Consider the following 668-nt stretch of genomic DNA (forward strand, 5'->3'; position numbering starts at 1 on the left):
TGGGCAAGTACTTGGCCATCACTTCTAAATAAATTAACCATTTCATAAAATAAGTTTTATATATATATATATATATATATATATATATATATATATATTCCATTAAAAAATATATTCAACAGATGAAATATACAAAACCAGGAATATTTTAAATCTATCTTCAATACACAAATACTTCACTTTGCTATTGATCTTTAAAACAATTGGTCCCAGTTCAGTGTTCAAATTTAGAGAGCATTCTTGTAATACTAGGAGTAATAATGTAAATTTATCTTTACCTGTATTCAGGACAAAACTATTTAAAAATAATATTATAAATTTTGGTCCAGAATTATTCAATAGTCTGCCTCGGGTTATAAAAGTCCTGCTTAGATGAGGTAATTTAACCGAATGTAAAAAGAAGATAAAAGGCTATTTGTTACATGTACAAATTTAGATGCACTGTAATTGTGTCAGGAATTTGATTGGATATTGTTTTCATTGTGACTGCTGTAACGGTAAAGTACCTGTTTTTATTTAAAATCACCTGTTGTAATCATATAAAAAAGAGGTCAAAAGTTATGTTTTACATGTAAAAAATGTAGATGCACTGTAGTTATGTCAGGAATTTCATAGGATAGTGTCTTCATTGTAACTGTTGTGATGGTAGTGTACCTGTTGTGTTCTAA

The sequence above is a fragment of the Oratosquilla oratoria genome, chromosome 32, assembly GCF_046742065.1.
Source record: "Oratosquilla oratoria isolate Oo_2021 chromosome 32, ASM4674206v1, whole genome shotgun sequence".
NCBI classification, from domain to species: domain Eukaryota; kingdom Metazoa; phylum Arthropoda; class Malacostraca; order Stomatopoda; family Squillidae; genus Oratosquilla; species Oratosquilla oratoria.